The following is a 27,511-nucleotide window of genomic DNA, read 5'->3' on the forward strand; positions in this document are numbered from 1 at the left end:
GAATTTTGGCTTGGTTAGGTATCATACTCTGTTGAAATTTGAAAGTAATATTTGTTTCCTGTTATTCACAGTAGCCTGTGAATTGCACTGAAAGATGGAAGACTGAATTTGATTCTTGGATTTCAAAATAACTGTGTGATTAGGGCCAAAATTTTAGCCTCTTGGTGGTTTAGCTTACCAATCGGTAAGAATGTATGCATTCACACCTAATTGTTTTTCAAAATAGCTTTAAAAAAAAACCCTCTTTGAGTGCTTAGGGAGCAGAGGGAGCCTGTTCTCCACTTTAAGCTTATTTACAAGGGTGAAAATATACTTTTCCAGCAGTTCTCCCTCCCCCAGATTTATCGAGACACTGTAACTGCCTTAAAAACATTCCTGGTGGTTTTGTGGGCTTGAGAAGAAAGCCACAGGTTTATTTTCACTGAAATAACAGTGCTCTTAGTGGTTTTCTCTCTCTCTTTTTAAAATTTCTTTTAAAATAGGCTAAGTAGCCCTTGGAACAGAGATCTGCAAGTGAGGAGATTACAACTCCTCAATTTAGCCCCAATTACTGCAAATACCTGTCCTTTGGATGACAGGTCCAGAGCAATTAATTATTCCTTCAACTGTTCATTCACTTATTCTTTATAATAAATAGTTGTTTTGAGCTAATGATGTTCTAGATCAAGGTGTGTTTGAGGAAGTTAAAAATAATTAGACAGCCCTTGTGACAACAAAGCACTTATGACCCAAGAAGTGATAAAGTAAGTGTAACAAAGTTTGGTAAAACCCTACGCAGAATATGGAAAGTTTCTCAGGGAAATTACAAGCAAGCAACTGTAGATATTTTGAGATGAAGAGAGTGCAATAAAGTGTGTATCACGGCAGGCTTGTGGCAGGGTTTGAGGGAGGCCTGGGTGAGGGGTTAGGGTTGCAAGAGGCTCTAAGGACATAGCAAAATACAGCAAAATACTTCGGAAACGTCAAGTACTGTACAAGTGTTAGATAATCACAGTTATTACATAATAATTTTGAAAAGTATTTTTCCACCAATATGCCATCATTAAAGTAATTATTTTTAAACGTCCTCAGGAAATGCTTAATATTTACAGAAATCATTAAGAAAGAATCAATAGTTTTCACATAGCTGCTCCAGTGGACTGGGAAAATGATCACCTGCTATTGTCAAGTTATTCTGTACGCCGAACTCTGCAAATGCATACATCTGTGGTTCCCAAACTGCACCGAGGCACCCAGGGTGTTACAATGAACACACAGGGGTGCTGTAGGATATTTTACATTTCTGAGGGGAACACAGCAATATTCAACGGCTGCCAGACCCCATGCAAACTACTAGTTCAAAGTAGTTCAGAGTTTCAATATGACACCACATGACTTTTGATACCATTCATCTTTTTCAAACTGGATTTTTGGCAATTGCTGTCATAGAAAACAAGTACTGCAGACAAATCAAGATGGAGTGAAAAGTGAGGATGGTGGTGGCCAGTATGATGCAAGCTTGAGAAATTGTGCAATGCCCAACAGGTGACCAATATCCCATTAGGGAGTAATTGTAGTCACTGAAGATTTTCTTAATATATTTTTTCTTTCAGTATTTTTTAAATAGCTACTGAGTCACCTGTATATAAATATCTACCGGGTTATTGGACCTTAGTAAATTTAGTAAGGTATTTAGGAATTTAGTAAATGACTCAGGAATTTCTTTTGATCTAAGAGATCCATAAAAAACTGATGGCACACACTATGAATAGAGAAAATTTGGGGCCCTTTGGCTTATGTAGCTGACAAGAAGTCCACTCAGGAATGTCTACATTTATACCCAGGTCTGTTTTGAGGTGAAGCCTCTTAGCTTCACTTGAGACAACATTCATCATAGAAACAGTCGTTGGACAGTAGATCTAATGGCTTAAAGCAGCCTTTAAAATAATTTTTTGTTCTTTTTAAAAATTATAAAGATATCTTGTCAAATCCTTTGTTTTTGCTTTCTAACACAAATGTATATATTTGTCCTAATGTATATATTTTGTATTACCGAGGCACCTTTCCTGAGGAAAAATAAGAAAGGAAAGGAGAGACATCTTCAAATTTATATAATAGTTCCAGTTTATATTGCTAGTCCTGACACTAATGTTCTGAGGTCTGGGAAAGCATAAATGGGGGCCTTCATCCCAGGTATCTAAATGTTTAAAAGTTACAAATCAAGCTATCAAAACGATTAAATATGTTCTATCCTCTAACCATGAAAAATAATGCCTTCATAGCAACTTGGAAGCCATGTCCTAAAATCTAAGAGTCCTTGGAGTCCCACTAGGGATGTGGCAGCGTTAGGAAAGCCAGCTAATAAATAGCTAAGTTTCTCTTCCCACCTTGCTGTTGTCCTACACCTACTGCAGTACATGTGGTCTCCTACAGGGTGAGGGACCTTGCAGGTAGATATGGACACCCACCTGGCACATCCACTCCCAGTTCTCACCACTGCAAACAGCCACCCTTGGCCAACCCTCAGACCTATGCATAAAAATCACAGCATCAAATACCTTCAGATGATGGATCCTGGGGATTATTGTACAGGCTGTGGAAGAGAGCTTGGGACTATCTGGGCAGGTTCCTTGGTATCCGTGGTATAGTCTAGAAGGGAGGAAACAAAGATCATTGGTAGAAACAATCCTTGGCCCTATATACTCCTTGTCCCATGGTGATGAGCTGGAGTGGGGTCCCCTAAAGCTAGGGATAGGCAGGTGCCTCTTGTGCCAGGTCTAAGGATGATGCTAAAATTTGTATATTTCCTGGTCCTCTTTAGGATTTAAAAAAATTTCTTCCCAGACACAAATCCCTTTCTTCCTAATCACTTCCTGTCAAAAGAATGAATGCTCTTGGTTGCGTGGGTTTTCATTTTTAACATGCAGAAAATACAAAATAAACTTGGCAACAGGCAGAACTTGCCCTTCTGTTCTTGTGATATTTCTGGCGTCACTTGGGCGGGAGATGTGTGCTGGATCAGCACGTTAGTCCGAAGGCCTCGTCCACAGGGCAGCTCACCATCTTTACCTCCCCAGATGCTCTGAGGCTTCCCTGTGGTTCTGGATATGGCCAAAGACCAAAATCCAAGAAAATCCCTTGACCCCAGGGGGGTACAATATGAGCCAGGGCATTCCCATCTAGAATTGAAAATTCCAGGTTTGTGGCCTTGAGCAATGTCCTCCTTGATTTATTTATTTAGTCACCCAGTAGGACATTTAGTGAGTACCTCATGAGAGCCTGCCACATCCCTAGGCATCATGTGTCAGACACCATCTAAAATCACCTCATGAGTGTCCCTGTAACTGTAAGTTAGCATTACTTACCCTGTTTTAAGTAACTCTCCAGTAATAATAATCATTGTGAAGTATTGCATAATGATAACTATTTCATGATACTATTTCATAGTTTTTTTTTATGGTTTAGAGATGTCCAAATGAACATTTTCGACTCTTTAGCCCCGATTACATTTTCTATTATAAAGAGATAGCAAATTTCTACCTACAGCTAGGAAGGTCACATCGTATTAATATCTCCTGGCAAAAAAGCAATAAACGTAGTCTATTATATTACGGATTACGTACGTTTATCGATGACTCTCCTTGTTTAGTTATTTGTTTTGGTTTTTGGTATGGTTTTAGAACAAGGGTTTGGAAAGTAAAAAGAAGCAACAGTCATATCAGTTTCCTTCTAATCTATTTTGCAAAATGTTTAGAAAAAGGAGGATATTTCAAATGGAGATTAAAACAAGATAAATCAAATAGCAAGACCGGCTCTTTGTGCCTGGACATGGCCAACACTGATTGGCTGACACAGATTCGAGTCTCTTTGTTAAGTATAAATCTAAGGCAGTGTTGGGCATCAGGCTGGACACTAACAGCAGCTCACTGTTCAGAACGATGTAAGTTTAATTGTATATTCTCTTATAATGCACAGCAAGCAGAGAATCCAACCCTCTTTCAGCTTAGCCTCTTCCTCTGCCTAGCCCTGATTCCACAACTCCCCTCTGTGTGTTAATGGCAAAGATACTCCACCAATAAGCCCCCAATTCTCTAGAGACAAGGGCTCCATGCCCAGGAGAAAACACTTGTGCCCTAGCTTCTCTTTTCAGAAAGTGATGCTATCTTAGTCTGCTCAAGCTGCTATAAGATAATACTGGAACTGAGTGATTTTTTTTTTAAGGTTTTATTTATTTATTTAAGATAGAGCAAGAGAGCACAAGCGGGGGGAGGGGCAGAGAGAGAAGCAGGGTCTCCACTGAGCAAGGAGCCTGATGCGGGGCTCAATCCCAGGACCCTGAGTTCATGACCTGAGTGGAAGCAGGCACTTAACCGACTGAGCCACCCAGGCGCCCCTGGAACTGAGTGATTAAACAACAGGCATTTATTTCTCACTGTACTAAATGCTGAAGCCCTGAACCAGGGTGCCAGCACTCAGTTCCTGGTGAGAGCTCTCTTCTGGCTTCCAGGTAGCTGCCTTCCTGCTGTGTCCTCATATGGCCTTCCCCCAGGTTATGTGCACAAGGGGAGAGAGAGGAAGCCAGCACTCTGATGTCTCTCCTTATAAGGTCATTAATCCCATCATGAGGGCCACACCCTAACTGCCTCCCAAAGGCTTCACCTCCAAATACCATCATTTTGAGGGCTAAAGCTTTGACATATGAATTTGCGGGGGACACACAAATATTCACTTCATAACAGTTCGAGACTTCCTAACCCTTCAGATAGAGTTAAGCTCCCCTCACCAAGGTATAGAATGGGAAGCATTACAGGCAGTGGTTAAAAGTTACAGCTCTGGAGTTCCTCAACATTGTGTGTGTATCTGTGTGTGTGTGTGTGTGTGTGTGTGTGCGCGTGCACATGCATGCACACGTGTGCACACGCATGCATGTTTCTAATCCTGAGTCCACCATGTCTAAGTGTTATAACCTTGAGCAAGTTACTTAACTCTCTGGGCCCAATTTCTTTGCCAGTAAAATGAGGATGGTAACAATAGCATCTGCTATAAAAGATTAGTGTGAAGATGTAAAGCAAGTAGGCATCGGGGCCTGAGCAGAGTAAAAAAATGAATGAATGAATGAATGAATATGACTTTTATATGGTCCTATATTTACATTTTAAGGCCTGCATTGAAATTTGTCTACCATGTTTCTCCTACCCCAATGTGAACTTTCTGGGCAGGGTGTTTAGATGGCTCTATGTCCCCATTGACTGGGACCATGCCTGACACAGAGCAAGCACTCAGCAACTGTTTGTAGAACTGATTCCAGAAGGCCTGGGGAAACTTAGCAGGAATGAAAACTACGAATGGATTTTAGGATTTTGCTGAATGTGTATCTCAATAGGTGGCTAATCCTAATAGGCCATTCCTTAGAAATGGCTGAAATATATATTTTTGCTCATTGATTTCCATAAGGTAACACTTATTCATAACCCATTTACATTATAGGTCTGTCTGTTTTGTTGGTATGCAAATCCTTAAAAATCTGGGCGTCCTAGAGAACAATGTTTTTCCAACACAGGCAAAGTACAGCAAACTCTCTGTGTCTCCTACAACACAAATCATGAAAACTAATTGGTTTTAATAATGTGTTTTAGGTAAGTAAATCACAAAGTTCTCCAAGTGCTTATTACACCAATTATAGCTCAAATGGTAACACCAGGATTTCAAAATATGATTTGTCATGAGGCCCCTTCCCACACCCACCTCCACCCTCCACTGTCTGTTGTTCTACCTTCTGGTCTGAAACTTTCCAAGTGTTAATCTCGCTGTCAGACATTCTCATGACTTGTATTTCATCTTTACATTTGTTGCATTTTTTATTGTGTATCACACTTGTGTTCTGTTTGCCATAGCCTCTTGATGATAGCCTATTGTTAATAGGTGCTATAATTGTGATTAGTTATAAGTAGGGTTCAGAGAGCTTTATGTCATTCATGCTTTGAATAAATAGGCAACAAAGCCAATTTAGGCATATTTAACCTGACATTTGAGTATTTGTCATTTGTAAAGAAGACAGAATTCATGCAAAATTCCTGGACCCGCTGTTAACATTTTGATATGCTCCCTTCTAGATGATTTTAGGTATGATGTCTTTGTGAACACCAGCAGTAATCCTGGCTTATGTAAACAAAACCCAGGACTTAAGAGATAGGTGCCAGAATCATTCAGAGAATCAAAGGAAATGCTGAGCTGCCAGGTTTTGAGAAGTGGGCATCCACAGAGCTCGAGTCCTGGAAGCTGGAGAATATGGAACCTCTAGGGGCCCCTGTGAATGTGGCTCAATTCCAACAACTGCCAGGCTGTGGGTTGGCTTTCATTTTCAGTTTCTGGGAGAGAGAGTTTTATCTGCCAGCATGGGCCACATACTCTTCCCTGGATGAATAAACTCAGGCCAGGAGGGCAAACTGATTCATAGTCCTGGAGAGAAGTGCAGTATCAGGGTCATGGACCCACTGCTGGGGCTAGTGGATCAAGAGGGCCAGCCCGGTGTTCTGTTTGGAACCTGTCCCCACTTAGAATTGTAAGGTAAAGTGGAGGATGGAAAGCCCAAGGCCTGTTCACAAATAAAAGAAGGAATGCTGGGAATATAAGAAGAAATACCCAGTGTCCACACTTGAACATGCATATATAATTCTTTTTTTTAAGATTTTATTTATTTGAGAGAGAGAGCACGAGCAGGCGCAGAGACAGAGGGAGAAGCAGACTGAGCAGGGAGCCCGACACAGGGCTGGATCCCAGGACCCTGGGATCATGACCTGAACCGAAGGCAGACGCTTAACCGACTGAGCCACCCAGGTGTCCAAATTCTAAAGATGTATTTATATTTTTTATAATGAAAGCATTATACACAGGGAAACTGCCTTTTCTCATTGGGTATTATAATGTGAACACATTTCCATTTATAACCAAGTGATTAAAAGTGTGAACTGTGGAGCTGGACTCAGGATTAAAATCCAGGCCCTGCCATTTAAGAGCTTGGGCAAGACACTTAACCTCTCTGTGCCTCAGCTTCCTCAACTGTAAGATAGGGATATCTCTCTCGTGGAAAAGTTGTAAAGATTAAGTGGATTAATATGTATGAAGTGCTTGGAATAAGGTCTGCACACTCTAAGTGCTCAAAACAGTCAGCTGTCTTAGTGAACCCTCTGGTACATACATACATACATCCTCAGACACTTTTTTCGATAATTTTTTAAAGCAAATACTTAAAAGTGGAGTTGCTAGGTCAAAGGCTGAAAATATTTTTAAGACTTTAATAGACAACAAATGTCAGATTGTGGCTCTCCTTTGCTAAAAATGGACCGGTGACTTCTGAGGTCACTCAGAGGAAAAAAAAAAAAAAAGGAATGCTCTCATCTTTGTGATTCTCCACACAACTGGTTTCTGGTATCTCTGTGACATTACATTACTTCCTCCCTCATTTCCTGACCTTCCTTGAGAAAGTCAGATGATGTCAGGAATGGAAAGTCAGTCCTCCCCAGAGCTCATGCCCTTTCGTCTTCCTGGAACATTCTTCCTCTTCTTTTCCTCTTCCTCTTCCTGGAACATTCCTCCCCCAGAATCCCACAGGGCTTGCTATTCACATCTCACCTTCAATGTAGCTGTTGCGGATTCCTCACCCAACCCAAATAGAATGGTAAACTCCACACTTTATGCCCCTCCCCATGCTTGTCTTTCATCTTAGTCCTTGTCACTAATATCCCTGACGTGAATATGATACATTCATATCATATTTATTTTCTGTGTCTTCCTAGAACGAAATGGTGATTGAATATATGTTACCAAGTACCTCTTCGGGAAAGCTGCACCCATTTATATTCCAGCAGCGTATGCATGTTCATCTGTGCACTATATATATTACCAATATTTTAAATCTTTGCCAGTCTTACACGCAAATACCTCTAATTGTTTTTGCTACTGCATTTCTGACAGCAGGCTTCTAGTTCCTGCTGGATGCTGCCAGCCACAGAGAGCTCTTTGCATCCATTAAGGGACAACTCCCACAGTTGGAAAGTCAGTTTTCCCTTATATTGAACCAAAATCAGCCTGTTGAACTTTTCTATGAAATCCCCTTTCAAGCCAACCTGTTCTTTTGCCACTTTTGCTATCAGAACTCAGGCAGGGATGGGGCTATTTCATTTACCAACAACGACCCTGAACAGTACAGGTTTGAACTGTGTAAGTTCACTTACACGTGGATTTAAAAAAAAAAATACAGTGCAGTACTGTAAATGCATTTTCTCTTCCTTATGATTTTCTTAACAACATTTCCTTCTCCCTAGCTTACTTTATTGAAAGAATACAGTATGTAATACATATAGCATACAAAATATGTGTTAACACTTCTGGTCAACAGCAGACTATTAGCAGTTAAGTTTTCAGGGAGTCAGAAAGGATACGTGGATTTCCAACTGTGTGGGGGCTAGTGCCCCTAACCCCTGCATTCTTCAAGGGTCAACTATGGTAAATTGGTTACATTGTGTTACAGAGGACTGGGAGAACAAGAACAGTAGATGGGGTTTTAAGAACTGCAGAGCCGGTAGGAGGCACTCCATGTTGCTGTTGCTCAGACCATAAGGAGTTGGGTCAGCCCTTCTGAGGGAGAGGAGTGAGGCTGGTTCTGGTAGTGCTAAAACCAGACGGCTGGCAGAGCCAACTGCCACTGCTAGAGTTCAAGAGTCGCCGGAGTATATGAAACAGCAGTGCCCCTGCCTGAGTCCTGACAGGGAAAGTGCAAAAGAACAAAGTGGCTTAGAACAGTATTTCACAGTAGAAATCTGAAAAACTAGCCAGGAAGTCCATTGTCCACTCCTTCCACCTGTAAATTTCCTTCTAGTGCCATCTAGTGGCAGGACTTAACAGGAAGTCTGCTAGCAAGGGTTTCTGGGAAAGTTTGCAGAGGACTGGCCTCAGCATCACAAAGAAGAGTAGAGAAGGGCCAGTTTTGGGCACTGAGAGATAATAAAAACTTACTCACCTACTATCCCTCCCTCTTTATTTAAAATTGTTCCAGAATTAATAGCAATAAACTAACCCTGTTATTTTCATTATCATTATAGAGTCATGACAGATTGTGAACCTTAGGATATAAAACCAAGCAAAAGCAACCAAAGAGAATTTTGCTCTCAATTCTCCAGTTATAAGGCTCAGGGGTTACTTTCAAATGCACAAGATATCCCACATAGGAGGTATTAGGATGGAGGAAACTCTGCGGCTACAAGCAAGTAATCCACTCTGGATTCTTCTTCTTGTTATAGCGCCTGCTTCCTTCTGCAGCTCAGCTAGTTGAGGAGATAACTGACAGGCTCATATGCATTGAAATAATTTGAAAGTAATCACAGACAGACTTTTAAACTCTAAAGAACAAGGCTCCCTCTCTTAACATATGCTAGCTCGACTGCTTTACTCTTTTGCAGTTTTTCTTTTTTTAAAATTTAATTTTATTATGTTACGTTAATCACCATACAGTACATCATTAGTTTTTGATGTAGTGTTCCATGATTCATTGTTTGCGTATAACACGCAGTGCTCCATTCAATACATGCCCTCCTTAATACCCATCACCAGGCTAATCCATCACCCCACGCCCCTCCCCTCTAGAACCCTCAGTTTGTTTCTCAGAATCCATAGTCTCTCATAGTTCGTCTCCCCCTCTGATTTCCCCCCCTTCATTTTTCCCTTCCTACTATCTTCTTCTTCTTCTTCTTCTTTTTTAGCATATAATGTATTATTTGTTTCAGAGGTACAGATCTGTGATTCATCAGTCTTTTTTTTTTTTTTAAAGATTTTATTTATTTTTTTGACAGAGAGAGACATAGTGAGAGCAGGAACACAAGCAGGGGGAGTGGGAGAGGGAGAAGCAGGCCTCCCGCAGAGCAGGGAGCCCGATGTGGGGCTCGATCCCAGGACCCTGGGATCATGACCTGAGCCGAAGGCAGACGCTTAACGACTGAGCCACCCAGGCGCCCTGTGATTCATCAGTCTTACACAGGCATAGTTTTTCTTAAAACATACATACACACACACAGGACATTGCTACAAGTGCAAGAGAGGATATTTGATGTTATTGCATCAGCCTGGGGGTGTGGCTGTCTCCATAAATGTTTTAGAATGGAGGAAGGACACCAAAAGCTCACCTTGTAGAGGCCGGATCTTGGAAATGATTCAACATTGATCTAGAGCCAGTTACCAACAGTCGTATTTCCTTTGAGGCCTTAGTTTTTCTACCTATCACTAGAGAAAATCTTTTTTCTAGGAAAGTCCTTTGAGAACCTGGAAGAGAGTAGAATGAGCCCAAAGGGTTCTACATCGATGTGTGTTTAAAATATTCCAGCTGACAAGTGGTGGCGATAAAGCCTGCTTTAGTCACCCTGGTGCCTGTCAATTCCTTCTCCATTTTTGGTGCATAATCAAAAGAGCTTAATGCGAAGTGATGGAAAGCATTCTCCCTGCATTACCACCATCTGTTTCCTTGGCACCCACTACAGACAGCTGTGTTGCCAGCTTTCGAGCTGTTTATTGGTGTGTCACATGGAGAAGTTATTGATGGACTGACTGAATCTCCTGAAAACTGGGCATTTTTGTTTCTTTCTGAAACTTATTCAATATCTTGTTACTCTTACAAGATATTCAACAGACTTTTATTCTATGATTTGACTGACCCCTGGCAACAGGGCTGTTTCATATTTATGAATGGGTATCTTGAAAAAAATTATACCCATGCCAACTCTTGAGCAAGTTATTAATGGAACTAGGAAAGGATCATAAGAAGGAAAATGAAATGGTCAAGTGGGAAGAAGGATCACCCTGTGCATACAGACTGAGAAGATCTGCATGCAAGTGTGCAGCAGTGGAGGCAAAGAGATATAATTTAAGTTTCTATAATCTTGAAGTTTGTGATAGAAGAAGGATGCTGAGATTATGGGCTCTGCTATGTAAGGTTAGAAAGAAGAATAAATACAGAATAACAAGAATAAATAAAGTGGAGTCTCTCTTTGCACAATGGTAATAAGCCCAAGATTTCTGTTATCTAAAATATCTTTTAAAAGAAGCTGAATTCTAAATGATACATATATATGTATCACATATGTATGTGTGTATATATATCTAATTAGAGATGAGAAATCCAAGCTCTTTGGGAAATCTCTAATCTCAAAGGTCAATATCAAGAAGGTAAAAATGCTTTTTTCATGAAAGGCCCTTCAAATTCACTGTAACAGGCAAAATATCAAACCAGATGCAACACAGATCAGTATTTCTTATTTGATTCAACCTCTTGCTAAATAAGGCCTGTTGCCAAATACTGCTGAAAATAATAGAGATCGGGTAAATAAGTAAGTTTCCAGTCCTCAAGGAGTTTATAATTAAAGATGATCAGATCTAAAGATTTGCCTATGCTTTGTATGTAAACACATATACATATACATATATTTGCTATTAAATACTATTATAAACACCACATAAAGGTTACCAACCAAATAAAAATGATTTGGAGAGGCATTATGACTATGGTTCATAGGAGGTGGCTATTATCCTCAGTTGGAGGGATGGGGAAATGCTTCTTGGAAGAGGTATCAATCGAGCTGCGTCTCAGTGGACTGGTTGAGCTTGATTATCACACTCAGATGAAGGAGCATTTCATCCCCAAAGAACTATGAGTGAAGCATGAAGGTAGGAAACCTGGATTTATGTCTAGAATAGTAAAATATCGAGGTTGTCTAGATCTTGGAGTGTTTTGAGGGTGAGTAGTGGTGTATGACAAGAAAATGCACTTTGATGTCAGTTCATGAAGGATTTTCAAATAGGATCCTAGAGTTTAGACCTTAAAGCTTTTCAGTAAGAGAGTGACACAATCAGATCTGCAAGATAAATTGAAAAAAAGACTGGATTCAGGAAGGCCAGTGTAGGACAATGATGAGTGTCTCTGATTAAAAACTGTTACTGCTAGAAAGGACTCAAGAATCCTTACTAGTCAATCTGGCTTATTTGTTTGTTTGTTTCGCAAATTAAAAAACTAAAGTCTGGATGAGTAGGGTGATTCATTCAAGTTCAATGAACTAATAATGATAGATCAGGACTAGAACACAATTTATGGTTTTAATTCCAAAAAGGAGATATAAAGGGCTTAACTTTTAAAATGAGGAAGTGGGCAGAAAAATACCTGTGACAGAAGTAATTGGCCTTGTAGACTGAGAATGGGAAGGAGAGAGAGATAAGTCCAAATGGACTCAGGCATGTGAGCTTTCCACTGCCTCCTTGCTCTCCAAAGACATTTCATTAACTTAAAATGACTTCCTAATGGAATTTCAGGCAGCATTTTGGAGAGATTCAAAAATAGATATGATGGTAGCTAGAGTTTAAGCCAGGAATAACTGTTGACCTCATTACACTGTCCTCTACTCCTAGGAATGAGAGTTCTTACATCTGACCAAAGAAAACACACAGGATCAGTCATCCTGGGTGACAATTACCAAGTCACATCATTTTTCCTCTTTTCTGCATTCTCAGAGATTTACCCGGCTGTCTTTGCCTCAGCATCCTCTTCAGCAATCAGGAAGTTATCAGGAAAAAAAATTAAATCAGTTACAATTCAATTCTCATGCAAAAAGAATAACAACCAATCAGCTCGTTGCAATATTCAGCACACCCTACATAGCAAGAGGACCATTAAGTTGCCAGCTACTCTATATTCAGCCTTCCTTCTTCCAGCAATCATTTCTACAATTAGTACTGGCATATTGTGCCTAATTAGTTATTTCTGTGGCATATGGGCATGAAATGTATGTGTTCCTTAGTCACCCTATTTTACTGTTAAATTGCCTGTAGAGATTTTTTTTAAAAATGAATAATTAAGCTTATTTCTTTGTCTCTTGTTTTCCAATTCCCTTAGATTCTATTCAGGTGTTATAATTATAGTGTATCCATGGCAATGCTCATTAGCTACATCCATAGGTGAAATCTTAGGGGGCTGCTGGTGAAATCACTTTTTTTCTCTCTTAATCTGGCTTCAATCTGTAGACCAAGAGTGACAGAGCAGTTAAAAGTCACTGGTGCTAATACGGATTTGCACTTTAGTTAGCATGGCACCTAATGCTCACATTCAATTCCCAACTGCATTTCCTTTCTTTTTTTTTTTAGGTTTGACAGATAAATATGTATACCCTTTATCTACATCACAGTTTTGTTCTAATGAAGTTCTCAATTATAATGAATACTCAGACTGTAATGCTACTGAAATGGTTGTGATATTTTTAGACAAGGTATAAACAAGAATTTAAAATTTAAATAATGAATTCCACAAAACACTTCAAACCACATTAAATTCAAAGTACCAAAGTATTTTTTTTAAATTTAAATTCAATTAACCAACATATAGTACATCATTAGTTTCAGATGTCTTGTTCAGTGATTCATCAATTGCATAAAACACCCAGGGCTCATCACATCATGTGCCTTCCTTAATGCCCATCACCCAGTTACCCCATCACCCCCCAACTCCCCTCCAGCAGCCCTCAGTTTCTTTTCCATAGTTAAGAGTCTCTCATGGTTTGTCTCCCTCTCTGATTTCTTCCTATTCCATTTTACCCTCTCTTCCCCTATGATCCTCTGAGCTGTTTCTTATATTCCCCATGAGTGAACCCATATGATAATTGTCTTTCTCTGACTTATTTCACTAAGCATAATACCCTCCAGTTCCATCCACATCAATGTAAATGGTAAGTATTCATCGTTTCTGATGGCTGAGTAATATTCCATTGTATATATGTACCACATCTTCTTTATCCATTCATCTGTCTATGGACATCTTGGCTCTTTCCACAGTTTGGCTATTGTGGATATTGCTGCTATAAACATTGGGGTGCAGGTGTCCCTTTGGATCAATACATTTGTATCTTTGGGGTAAATACCTGGTAGTGCAATTGCTGGGTCTTGGGTAGCTCTATTTTTAACATCTTGAGGAACCTCTGTACTGTTTTCCAGAGTGGCTGTACCAGCTTGCATTCCCACCAATAGTGAAAGAGGGTGCCCCTTTCTCCACAACCTCGCCAACATTTGTTGTTTCCTGCCTTATTAATTTTTGCCATTTTAACTGGTGTAAGGTGCTATCTCATTGTAGTTTTGATTTGTAGTCCCTTGATGGCTAGTGATGTTGAGCATTTTTTCATGTGTCTGTTGCCCATTTGTATGTATTGGTCAGTTCATGTCTTCTGCCCATTTCTTGACTGGATTATTTGGTTTTTGGGTGTTGAATTTGAGAAGTTCTTTATAGGTCTTGGATACTAGCCCTTTATCTGATATGTGATTTGCAAACATCTCCCATTCTGTAGGTTGCCTTTTAGTTTTGTTGACTATTTCCTTTACTGTGCAGAAGCTTTTGATCTTGATGAAGTCCCAATGTTCATTTTGCATTTTGTTTCCCTTGCCTTTGGAGATGTGTCTAGCAAGAAGTTGCTGCGGCTGAGGTCGAAGAGGTTACTGCCTATGCTCTCCTCTAGGTTTTTGATGGATTCCTGTCTCACATTTAGGTCTTTCATCCATTTTGAGCTTATATTTGTGTATGGTATAAAATTGATCCAGTTTCATTTTTCTGCATGTGGCTGTCCAATTTCCCCAGCACCATTTATTTATTTATTTATTTATTTATTTTTTAAAGATTTTATTTATTTATTCATGAGAGACAGAGAGAAACAGAGGGAGAAGCAGGCTCCCAAGGAGCGGGAAGCCCGATGCGGGACTCGATCCCAGGACCCTGAGATCATGACCTGAGCCGAAGGCAGACGCTTAACCATCTGAGCCACCCAGGCGCCCCAACCCCAGCACCATTTATTGAAGAGACTGTCCTTTTTCCATTGGATATCTTTTCCTTCTTTGTTGAAGATTAGTTGACCATAGAGTTGAGGGTCTATTTCTGGGCTCTCTATTCTGTTCCATTGCCCTATGTCAGTTTCTCTGCCAGTACCATACCCTCTTGATGATCACAGCTTTGTAATAGAACTTAAAGTCTGGCATTGTGATGCCACCAGCTTTGGTTTTCTTTTTTAACATCCATTTCAACATTCCTTTAGCTATTTGGGGTCTTTTCTGGTTCTATACAAATTACAGGATTATTTGTTCCAGCTCTTTGAAAAATGGCAATGGTAGTTTGATAGGGATTGCACTGAATGTGTAGATTGCTCTAGGTAGCATAGACATTTTAACAATATTTGTTCTTCCAATCTATGAGCATAGAATGTTTTTCCATTTCTTTGTGTCTTCCTCAATTTCTTTCATAAGTGTTCTGTAGTTTTTAGAGTACAGAAACTTTACCTCTTTGGTTAGGTTTATTCCTAGGTATCTTATGGTTTTTGATGCAGTTGTAAATGGGATCAACTCCTTGATTTCTCTTTCTTCTGCCTCATTATTAGTGTATAGAAATGCAACTGATTTCTGTGCATTGATTTTTATATCCTGTCATGTTGCTGAATTGCTGTATGAGTTCTAGCAATTTTGGGGTGGGGTCTTTTGGGTTTTCCATATAAAGTACCACATCATCTTCAAAGAGTGAGAGTTTGACTTCTCCTTTGCCAATTTGAATGCCTTTTCTTTCTTTTTGTTGTCTGATTGCTGAGGCTAGGACTTCTATGTTGAACTGTGGTGAGAATGGACATCCCTGCCATGTTCCTGACTTTAGGGGAAAAGCTCTCAGTTTTTCCCCATTGAGGATAATATTCGGGCTGTGGGATTCTCATAGATGGCTTTTATTATATTAAGGTATGTTCCCTCTACCCCAACACTGTGCAGAGTTTTAATCAAGAAAGGTTGCTGTATTTTGTCAAATGCTTTTTCTGCATCTATTGAGAGGGTCATCTGGTTCTTGTCCTTTCTCTTATTAATGCGATGTATCATGTTGAATGATTTGTGGATGTTGAACCAACCTTGTAGCCCAGGAATAAATCCCACTTGGTTGTGGTGAATAATCCTTTTAGTGTACTGTTGGATCCCATTGGCCATTATCTTGCTGCAAATTTTGGCATCTATGTTCATCAGGGATATTGGTCTGTAATTCTTTTTGATGGGGTCTTTGTCTGGTTTGGGGATCAAGGTAATCCTGGCCTCATAGAATGAGTCTGGAAGTTTTCCTTCCCTTTCTATTTTTTTTTTTTGAAAAAGCTTCAGAAGAATAGGTATTAGCTTTTCTTTAAATGTTTGGTAGGGGGGTGCCTGGGTTGTTCAGTTGGTTAAGTGTCTGCCTTCAGCTCAGGTCATGATCCCAGGGTCCTGGGTTTGAGCCCCATGTTGGACTCCCTGCTCAGTAGGGAGTCTCCTTCTACCTACCCCCCATCCCCGCCACTCATGCTCTCTCTCTCTCTCTCGTTCTCAAATAAATAGATGAAATCTTAAAAAAAAAGTGTTTGGTAGAATTCCCCTGGGAACAATCTGACCTTGGACTCTTGTTTTTTGGAGCTTTTTAATTTCTGCTTCAATTTCCTTGCTGGTTATGGGTCTGTTTAGGTTTTCTATTTCTTCCTGTTCCAGTTTTGGTAGTTTATACATCTCTAGGAATGCATTCATTTCTTCCAGATTGCCAATTTGTTGGCATACAGTTGCTCATAATATGTTCTTATAATTGTTTGTATTTCCTTGGTTTTGGTCATTATCTCTCCTTTTTGTTCATGACTTTATTTATTTGGGTCCTTTCTCTTTTCTTTTTAATAAGTCTGGCTAGGGGTTTATTGAGCTTATTAATTCTTTCAAAGAACCAGCTTCTAGTTTTGTTGATCTGTTCTATTGTCCTTTTGGTTTCTTTTCATTGATTTCTGCTCTAATCTTCATTATTTCTCCTCTCTTGCTCGGTTTAGGCCTTATATGCTGTTCTCTCTCCAGCTCCTTTAGGTGTACAGTTAGCTTGTATATTTCAGACTTTTCTAATCTCTTGAGAAAGGCCTGTATTGCTATGTACTTCCCTCTTAGGACCACCTTTGCTGTATCCCAAAGGTTTTGAACAGTTGTGTTTTCATTTTCATTGGTTTCCATGAATTTTTTAAATTCTTCTTTAATCTACTGATTTACTCATTCATTCTTTACTAGGATGCTCTTTAACCTCCAAGTGTTTGCGTTCCTTCCAAATTTCCTCTTGTGATTGGGTTCAAGTTTCAAAGCATTGTGTTCTGAAAATTAGTAGGGAATGATCCCAATTTTTTGGTACCAGTTGAGACCTGATTTGTAACCCAGTATGTGATCTATTCTGGGTAATGTTCCATGTGCACTCAAGAAGAATGTGTATTCTGTTGCTTTAGGATGGAATGCTCTGCATATATCTGTGAAGTCCATCTGGTCCAGTGTGTCATTCAAAGCCTTTATTTCCTTGTTGATCTTCTGCTTAGATTATCTGTCCATTGTTGTGAGTGTGGTGTTAAAGTCCCCTAATATTATCGTATTATTATCAATGTGTTTTTTTAATTTTGTTATAAATTGGTTTTTATAATTGCTGCTCCCAAGTTAGGAGCATAAATATTTATAATTGTTAGATATTCTTGTTGGATAGATCCTTTAAGTATGATATAGTGTCCCTCTTCATCCCTTACTACAGTCTTTGATTTAAAGTCTAATTAGTCTGATATGAGGATTGCTACCCCAGCTTTCTTTTGAGGTCCATTAACATGATAAATGGTTTTCCATCCCCTCAGTTTCAATCTGGAGGTGTCTCTGGGTCTAAAATGAGTCTCTTGTAGACAGCCTATGGATGGGTCTTGCTCTTTTATCCAATCTGATACCCTGTATCTTTTGATTGGAGCATTTAGCCCATTTACATTCAGAGTAACTATTGAAAGATATGAATTTAGTGCCATTGTACTACCTGTAAAGTCCCTGTTTCTGTAGATTGTCTCTGTTTCTTTCTGGTCTATGTTACTTTTGGGCCTTCTCTTTACTTACAGGATCCCCTTTACTATTTCTTGCAGGTTCGTTTAGTGGTCACAAATTCCTCTAGTTTTTGTTTGTCCTGGAATCTCTTTATCTCTCTCTCTATTCTGAATGACAGCCTTGCTGGATAAAGTTCTTGGCTGCATATTTTTCCCATTTAGCACACTGAATATATAATGCCAGTCCTTTCTGGCCTGCCACATCTCTGTGGACAGGTATGCTTCCAGCCTTATGTTTCTACCATTGTTAGTTAAGTACCTCTTGTCCCAAGCTGCTTTCAGAATTTTCTCTTTATCTCTGAAATTTGCAAGCTTCACTATTATATGTCAGGGTGTTGATCTATTTTTATTGATTTTGAGGGGGTTCTCTCTACTTCCTGGACTTAAATGCCTGTTCCCTTCCCCAGACTAGGAAAGTTCTCAGCTATGATTTGTTCAAATATTTTTTCTGACCCTCTCTCTCTTTCTTCTTCTTCTGGGACCCCAATAATTATAATATTGTTTCACTTTATGGTATTGCTGATTTCTCCAAGCCTCCTCCTCTAGGTCCATTAGTTGTTTTTCTCTTTTCCTCAGCTTTCATGTTTCCATCATCTTGTCTTCTATGTCACTGCCTTTTGCCTCATTTATCCTAGCTGTGAGAGCATCCATTTTAGACTGCATCTCAGTCTAAAGCATTTTTAATTTCAGCCTAATCAGATTTTATTTCTTCACTAAGAGATTCTTTAGTGTTTGTACCTTTTTCAAGCCCAGCTAGTAACTTTATCATCATTATCCTGAATTGCAGTTCTGACATTTTACTTATATCCATATCAATTAGATCTGTGGCAGAGAGTATTACCTCCAGTTCTCTCTTTTGTTGTGAATTCCTTCTTCTAGTCATTTGCCCAGGGAAGAATGGATGAACAAGAGAACAAAATCAAAAAAGATCAACCACAACCCAAGTGAAATACACACTAGACAAATCTGAAGAGGTCAGAAACTAAAAAAGAAAAGAAAAAGAGAAAAGGAGGGGAAGAGAGAATATAATTGCTCAGGTGGACAAAACAGAGTGATCCACTTGGTCCTGGGTGGGTCCCAAAATTTTAACAAAAGCAAAACTTATATGCATACAAAATACAAAAATAAAATTGAATACAGTGAATGGAAGCCAAAAATGAAGAATATATCTATAAAATGTAAATGTAAAAATGAAAGTTAAAAAAAGACTTAAAAAGAAAGTTGATAAAATAACAAACCAGTTGGAAAGGAAAAAACAAAAACGAAAAGGAAATTTTAAACTGAAAGATGAAAGAATCATGAGCAAAAACTTTGAATTCTATATACTATTTTCCCCTTGCACTAGAGTTTTGCAGTTCTACGTGCTCTGTAAACTTGGTATTAGTCTGATATTCCAGCTGGTGTTCTGGGGGAGGGGCCTGCTGTGCTGACTCTCAGGTGTCTTTGCCTGTGCAGAGTTGCACCACCCCTTGCCAGGGGGCCAGGTTCATTGTAAGCTGCTTTGGGTTGCTCTATGTGGCTTTTGTTCCTGAAGGCTTCCCCTGCCACTTTAGAGGATGGAAATAAAAATGGCTGCACTCTCCAGCCCCAGAGCTGAAAGATCGTGGCCCCCTCTCTTCAGTAAACTACCAGGGAAAGCAGCCTTCACTTTTGTGTGCACCAAACTCTGCAGACTCCTGAGGTGTGCACCCGCACCAATCCTCCCAGGAAGGGAAGAGAGTCACCATGGGCCTGTTGCTTGCAAGGCCCCCGCATGGAGAGTGGTCACTGGAATGTGCCATGGTTCACAGTTTATGGCAAACTGAGCTGTGAGCCCACTCCTGGGCTCAATGACCATAGCCAGTTTCCCCGCTCCAATGCTTGGGAACTCTGCTGCCCTCATGCATCTCAGTTCTTTCTGTGACCAGGGGGATCCTGAGACTACACTGTCCCACCTAGGATTTTTTAAAAACATTTCCTTTATTTATTTGAGAGGGAGAGAGAAAGAGAGCACAAGCAGGGGGAGTGGCAGGCAGAGGGAGAAGCAGGCTCCCCAATGAGCAGAGAGCCTGATGTGGGGTTCAATCCAAGGACCCTGGGATCATGACCTGAGCCAAAGGCAGATGCTTAACTGACTGAGCCACCCAGGCATCCACAACCTAAGAATGTGCCCCATTTTGTCACCTGAGCACCTTCCAGGCAGGGACGTCTCTCACTGGAGCAGACTTCTGAAAGTTCCAATTTTGTGTGCCAGGGCTATATCACTTTCTAGTAACTGGCTTACAGAAGTCTCTCCCCCCTGCCATTTATCTTCTGATATATCCCCACACATTCACTTTTCTGTACCTCCTACCTTGCAAAAAGTGGTCGCTTTTCTATTTGTAGAATTCCAGCAATTCTTTTCTTACATCTCAGGTTGAATTCATAGGTGTTCAGAATGATTTGATAGATATCTAGCTAAATTCAAAGGACCAGATGAAACAAGGTCCCCTACTCTTACACCATCTTGCCTGCCTCCCTCAAAGTATCAAAACATTTAATAAAAATTAACTACTCTGATATCTTACAGTACTAATCTTATAGATATAAACACATGCCGCAGTTTTAACTGCTGGTTGCAATGCAAGTAGCAAAAGATTTAGAGTCAGAAGAAATGAATTTGAATTCCAATTCTATGATTTCCCTACAGTGAGACTGTCACCAAGTTACTGCTCTTGTTCCCAGTCTTGGTTTCATTATTTGAAAAATTAGAATAACAATAACTTTATAGGATAGTTGTGAAGATTAAAGACAATATAACTGGCACATAGTAAGTGATCAATGAATGTGCTGCCCTTGTTACTACTGCATGGTCATGATATGGGCTTTGTGGGAAGGCAGAGTCTTGGGCCATGCCCCAGAATTTCTGAATCAGAATCTGTGGTTTCACAAGATCCTCAGGTGATTATATGCACTTTAAAATTTGGGAAGCATCAGTGCTGAAGACAACAAACTGATTGAACATAGACATTTTATTCCAGCCAATTTCATGTTTCCACAGGGTATTTTGTAATCCATGGTTTGAAGCTAGATTATTTCAGATAGTTTATATGTGTTGACAAAGTCAAATTGATAGAATTTCTCCTCTCTCCACTCCCAGGATGACAGAAAAATAAAATAATACATCTGGAGAAGGTTTAAAGATCCTATAATCCAAAGCCTATTTTTACAGATTATGGTATCAAGGCTCAAGGAGATGAATACGTCAGCGGTCAATTTGGCAACACACTCTTCTTACTGGCTTAAGATAATTATCTTCTAGACTATAGATTTAATTTAGTACAAATATGTGAAGCTTTATTTTATCAGGTATAGATATCACAAGCTTAGCTAGTTTTGTTAATGTACTCATTACTGAGCAATTATTTCCATCATGCCTACTCTAAAAAAGGCAGTACACTGGGTATCTAATAGGAGCAGGGAGTAAAGAATTAGGGTACAAATATGAAGTAGACAAATTAAAAGAATGCTTAAGAGCTTAGACCTTGGAGTCAGAATCAAATGCTGATTCTGGCATCAAGAGGGTACTTAACTGCCTTTATCCCTATCTCTCTGTGAAATGGGGTTAATAAAATGTGTTTTATAAAGCTGTGAAGAATAAATGTAGACCACATATAAAGATTTAGCATGGAGCAAGGCACATAATGATTGCTCAATAAACAATGGCAGTATGGTTTGCATTATTTGGCATAACTGATGAACTCACAGACAGGAAGGGAAGAATACACAAACACAGGTAATTTATCCTGTGTCCTAAAAAATAAAAAAAAAGGACAGAAATTTTACCAGTTATTTTAACGGGGAGAATTTGCTAAAAAAACTTTTAAGTAGGTATGTAAGAACAGAAAAGACAGGAAAAAAAAAGAACACAAGAGTATCCCAGAGTTAGCAGCTGTAAGTAGCAGGATGAGGGATGGAAGAAAGAGCGAAGAGAATGGAATTATTAAAATTTAGAATCCTGGAGGACATGGAGGCCTGTTAGACCAGAAGTCAGACCTCTGGGAAGAGAACACTGCTTGCCTGGTGTCTCTGACTTGGGCATCAGAAAGCTGGGTCCACCAACCTGGGGAAACTGCAAACTGGATTCAGTGGCTACAAGTGGATGGCACTTCTACTGCCTGCAGCTCGTAGCTACAGAAAACAGGAAGCTCAGGACAGAGCAATCTCTTCCTTTCCTTTAGACTTCCTCTCTCCTGCTATTACTGTCTCTTTAGGCAGCCTAACAGGCAGCCACTGGCAAACAACAGCTGTGGCATGCAGAGCCAGCCTCCCAAACCAGAGCACTGGAGGATGGATTTGGAGGGGAGAGACAAGAGTTTTCTAAGGAGCACTAGGTCAGGTTGTTGTAATGTGAACTGAGTGCTAAGTGCCACATGTAAGTCTACATTTTGAGGGCTAGGGAGTCCAGAGGGAGAAAAACACTTCCAGTTCTGGCCATGGTAGTCCATGAGCTCTGCCTTAGAGAGGAGGTAAGAATTGGCTCCATCAAGTTTCTTCTTCCTCCCTTTTCATTCCCCCAATGTTAAATATGGAAAAATGAGGAATTGGGAACTTTTGCATCCTTACTCTGGGCTTCTACAAACCTGGCAGATAAATGATCCCCTGAAACAAAGGGAGGGAGAAACCACTATGAACCCAATCTTTTAAAAGCAGTTGTTGTCCATTTTTGTCTGTGGTTTGTCTCTGATTACTTAGGTTTTTTGGAAGCTTCTTGTGATTATGTCTCCGAGCAGAATAAGGGGGAATCCAGGTAGAAAGACAGTAACCATCAACAGCACAAAATGGAACACACCAGTGGGGTATGCAATTGCATCCTTGACTGCCAACTCCTACAACAGAGTGGAGAGTTCTCCATGCTCCTGAATTCGGGCATACTTCAGCAAACCAACTGCCAAATGCTTAACTTAAAAGTGGTAAAAATTCTTCTGGCTCATAGGTGAATACAGACAGCAACATGACACTCGCCTTTACCTTCAGGGAAGAAAGAGATCCCTCACAGAAATTACTCTGGGAAAAAAACCCATTAGGATATAAACAAGGATGAAGGAAAATTGGAGTGCAGCATCAAAAGTGGGGAGAGGGTAGAAGTCACAGTAGATAAGTTTGCATTTTCCCCATTCTATACTAACTACCACCAGTCTGCTAGATTATGCATTTTATTCATATCAAGAACAAGAGCCAACAGGGAAATCATGTATCTATTTTTCAAGGAAGAAAAAGCAGGTGGATCCTTGGTCCTTTGGAATTTTTTTTCTTTTTAAGGTGTTATTCACATTTAACAAATGTGTTAACGTTCTCTGATACTTTCTCTTTCTAGAATAGATAAAATACAGTGCCCTTAAGGAATCAAATAGGTAATCAAAAGATAACAGATTCCAAACACCTCCTTTGAACTGAGATCCCATTTATTTTTTTGATAAAAGGATATAAGGAATATACATGAATAATATATTTTGTACTGTATTAGTTTACTAGGGCTGCTATAACAAAATACCACAGACTCAGTGGTTTAAACAACAGAAATTTATTTTCTCACAGTCTGGACACTGGAAGTCTAAGATCAATGTGCCAGCAGGGTTGGTTTCCGTCCAAGGAGACTTCTCTCCTTGGCTTGCTGACAGCTGCCTTCTCCCTTTGTCCTCACATGGCCTTGTGTCTGTGCGTGCCCATCCCTGGTGTCTCTTCTTCTTAAGGACAATATTGGATTGGGTCCCACCTTGAGGGCCTCATTTTAACATAATTCTTTGTAAAGATCATAGCTCCACATATGGTTACATTCTGAAGAGCTGGGAGTTGGGACTTCAACATATGAATTTTGAAGGGACACAATTCATCCCATCACATGTAATAAAGAGTGTAAAAATGTTAACATAATAAGATATGCATTCCTACTAGTCTGAAGTACCAGATTTCTATATTATTCAATTCTTACCAAGTTAAAATGTTAGGAAAGAACTAATGAGGTCCATTTTGCTGCCTATGGAAAAGCATTCTTTGCCAATTAGCTACTCACTGTGGATAAGTACTGCAGTCTCCATAGTGACAGAAGTGGTCAGTATTCAAAGGTACTAACATCTTCAACTGAACAAAACCAATTGAATACAAATTTATTGAATGCAATCTCCAAATAAAATAGCCATATTCATAATTCTTAAATAAATAAATAAATAAATAAATAACACGTCTTTGTCCTACAGCAAACCCCATTTAAAGTGATATCAACTCCCATTAAACCCATGTTAGTCCTGAGACATTATCAAAGAGCTATGTCCTGTTTGAGGTTTTTACTTTAATTAATCTCAGCCCCAGAGATTTCTTCTTTTGTTTTCGGCAAAATGCAGAATCAGCTCTTGTGGAAATATAATAGTTGGAAATACTGTAGTAAGTTAATGACCTTTAATGTGCTTTGTATAGGGAGCCACCTATGAAAGCCAATATTTATAGCATTTTCATTTATGATCCCAACAGACTAACCACACAATTCTAAGAATGAAAACTAAAACCTTCACATAACTTTATACTATCTCAAATGTTCTAGATATGAAATATTTAAGGAAAATCATTCTGGGGAAACACTTTTCCCTCAGTCAGCAGTTTCTCTCACATTTCCTGCTACAGACGCCTGACGAGATATAATAAATTCTAACACTCAGATGCATACACTGATGCATTTGCAATGAGGTCTTGCTTTGAAGTTTACCTATGTTCCTATAACTAGGCCACAGGTGACAATAGTCATATGAGGTTCTTAAAGGGACATAAAGATTTATCTATGTAAGTGTTTTGGATATGAGACTTTTCATGAAATTTGAAACTCCCATGCACACGTTAGATGACATAATTATCCCACTGACTATAGGTTTTATAAAGAGTACCCTTGAGAGCTATATAGCTCTGGTTTCTTGCTGCTCCCCTGCTGCAGAGGTGGATAGCTATGTACAGACTTTGTTCTTCCCACCTTCTCATTTAAAAATAAACCTCTAAAGAACTTGAATGCAAAAGTATTAGCTGAACATTTCATTAATAATTTCACTGCAAAAAAAGCAAAAGAAATATGAAATCACCCACACAGAGTGTGTTATGTTCTTGAGTTCCTGTTATATTTATAAAATTGTTTTTAATTTAGAAAGGAAAGGAATAGAAAAATAGAAAAAAAGAAAAATAAGCTAACTTTTACTTGAATTTTCTCTATTGGATGTATTTTTAAAGACAATAAAACTAGAAAATTTGTATTCCTAAGTTTGATAAGATCTAAATGCATATATTACAATTTTACAACTAAGGCCACTATGAAACTACTGTTCTTTAAATTTTTATTACATTATAATAGAACATTGTAATATATATTATTCTATTAATGACATTTTTTACTTGAGGCTTATAAATCATATAAAAAGTAAATGGAATATGTATATAAATGTTAAAAGTGAAGAAATAAATCAGCAGTTTCTCAAAAGAAGACAAGAGCTACCAATGACAATATTATTATAATTTCATATAATTTCATAATGTGAAAATGCTTTCTTGATAAAAATTTTTCCTCAGACTTTTTAACTTTTCCTGGTTCAATTTTTAAAAAAGATTTTATTTATTTATTTATTTCAGAGAGAGTGAGCGTAAGTGGGGAGGAGGGGCAAAGGGAGAAGCAGACTTCCTGCTGAGCAGGGAGCCCATGGCGGGGCTCAATCCTAGGACCGTGAGATTATGACCTGAACTGAAGGCAGATGCTTAACCAACTGAGTCACCCTGGTGCCCCTCGAAGGCTCAGTTTTATCACTAACGGTATAAATGAACTAGGAGGAAAAATACTGCAGTAAAAGGTATTCAAACACACTATTCAGAATATTATCATAATGAACATTTTATACCAGTAGATATTGCTTATAAGAATTGTCTGTGTTTCTTCACACAGTTATCCATTAGCATCAAAGGAAAGACATTAAATTGTATGGAATCAAAAAAGACCCAAAATAGGCAAAGCAATCTTGAGAAAGAACAAAACTGGAGGTATTACAATTCCAGATTTCAAGATATACTACAAAGCCATAGTAATCAAAACAGTATGGTACTAGCACAAAAATAGACACAAAGATCAATGGAACAGAATAGAAAGCCCAGAAATAAACTTACCCTATATGGTCAATTAATCTATGACAAAGGAAGCAAGAATATACAATGGGGAAAAGACAGTCTCTTTAATAAATGGTGCTGGTAAAATGGACAGCTACATGCAAAAGAATGAAACTGGACTACTTTCTCACACCATCCACAAAAATAAATTCAAAATGTATCAAAGACCTAAATGTGAGACATGAAACCATAAAAATCCTAGAAGAGAGCACAGGCAGTAATTTCTCTGTTGTCAGCCATAGCAACATTTTTCTAGGTATGTTTCCTGAGGCAAGGGAAACAAAAGCAAAAATAAACTATTGGGACTTCATCAAAATGAAAAGCTTCTGCACAGGGAAGAAAATAATCAACAAAACTAAAAGACAACCTATGACAGGAAGAAGATACTTGCAAATGACATATCCAATAAGGGGTTAGTATCCAAAATACACAAAGAACTCATAGAACTCAACAAGCAGATAATCCAATTAAAATGGGTAGAAGACATGAACAGACATTTTTCCAAAGAAGATATCTAGATGGCCAACAGATACATGAAAAGATGCTCAACATCACTTATCATCAGGGAAATGCAAATTAAAATTACAATGAATATCACCTCACACCAGTCAGAATGTCTGAAATCAAAAACACAAGAAACAACAAGTATTGGCAAGAACGTGGAGAAAAAGGAACATTGGTGCACTGTTGGTGGCAATGTAAATTGATGCAGCCACTGTTGAAAACAGTATGGAGTTTCCTTAATTAATTAAAAATAGAAACACATACAACCCAGTAATTCCACTACTGAGTATTTACCCCCCCCCCCCAAAAAAAACCCCCCTAATTTGAAAAGATATTGCATCCCTATGTATATTGCAGCAGTGGCCAAATCATGGAAGCAGCTCAAGTGTCTATCCATAGTTCAATGCATAAAGAAGGTGTGGTATGTATGTATGTGTGTGTATATATATGCAATATTATTCAACCATAAAAAGGATGAGATCTTGCCATTTGTGACAACATGGAATGTCAAAAAAAAACAAAAACAAAAGAAATGAATAAATAAACAAGCAAACAAAAAGCAGAAATAGACACATAAATACAGAGAACTGATGGTTGCCAGGAAGAAAGAGGGTAGGAGGATGGGTAAAATGGGTGAAGGGGAGTGGGAGGTACAGGCTTCCAGTTATGGAATGAATACCTCAAAGGAATAAAAAGGTACAGGATAGGGAATATAGTCAATGGTATTGTAATATTATATTGTGACACATAGTAACTATCCTTGTGGTGAGCATAGCATAACTCTAAACTTGTTGAATCACTATGTTGTACACCTGAGACTATACAGCATTGTGTGTCAACTATATTTCAATAAAGTAAAACAGAAAGAAGGAAAGAGAAAGAAAGAAAGAAAAAGAAAGAAAGAAAGAAAGAAAGAAAGAAAGAAAGAAAGAAAGAAA

This window comes from Neomonachus schauinslandi, chromosome 14, assembly GCF_002201575.2.
Source record: "Neomonachus schauinslandi chromosome 14, ASM220157v2, whole genome shotgun sequence".
In the NCBI taxonomy this organism is placed as follows: domain Eukaryota; kingdom Metazoa; phylum Chordata; class Mammalia; order Carnivora; family Phocidae; genus Neomonachus; species Neomonachus schauinslandi.